Source organism: Gymnoscopelus microlampas (genome assembly GCF_963454915.1).
Source record: "Gymnoscopelus microlampas genome assembly, chromosome: 12".
Classification (NCBI taxonomy): Eukaryota; Metazoa; Chordata; class Actinopteri; order Myctophiformes; family Myctophidae; genus Gymnoscopelus; species Gymnoscopelus microlampas.
The window spans coordinates 29973175-29973943 of NC_139949.1; positions in this window are offsets into that span (position 1 = coordinate 29973175).

Here is a 769-nt window from a genome sequence, read left to right on the forward strand (position 1 = left end):
GTGTGTGTGTGTGTGTGTGTGTGTGTGTGTGCGTGCGTGCGTGCGTGCGTGCGTGCGTGCGTGCGTGCGTGCGTGCGTGCGTGCGTGCGTGCGTGCGTGCGTTTGTGCGTGCGTGCGTGGGTGGGTGCGTGTGAGAGAGAGAGAGAGAGAGAGAGAGAGAGAGAGAGAGAGAGAGAGAGAGAGAGCATTCAGTTTTATTAGCCACTTGAAAAAAACATCCAGTGCTGCATTCAAACAATGTTGCTGTATTATTGTGTCTGTCCCTTTTTTTCTGTCTGATTATTACACAAACGCAACTGTTTTAATTTTTGATTATTGCAAACTTACTAGAAAAACCTTCATAATCCCATGGACTGTTTGCTCTGTAATAAAAAATAATATTACTTGCTGATCCAGCATCCCGACCAACCAGTAGGAGTCAGTATAGTGCAGCAACATGGACATAATGTCCCGCCATAGCTTCACGCCCACTAACACTGACAATTGTGTTTGTTGGGAGTGCCCGGCCAAGCTGGAGGTATCGCTGCTGCAAATTGAACCCAGGTGGCATTCACATGTTATCTATCCCTTCATGCCACCCAGATGCGACGGAGTCGAATTGCACACTGGAATATGATTTCTGCACGTAACACCGTCGTATATGACAAAGTGTTTGGCCTGCATGGCAGAGACTATAGGAATGTGCAAATTCATCTCTCTTACTTTTTATTATGAGCTGATGTCCAACCATGTAACTTATTGAGGTCCGTGTAATGTCAGGGCCATGTAA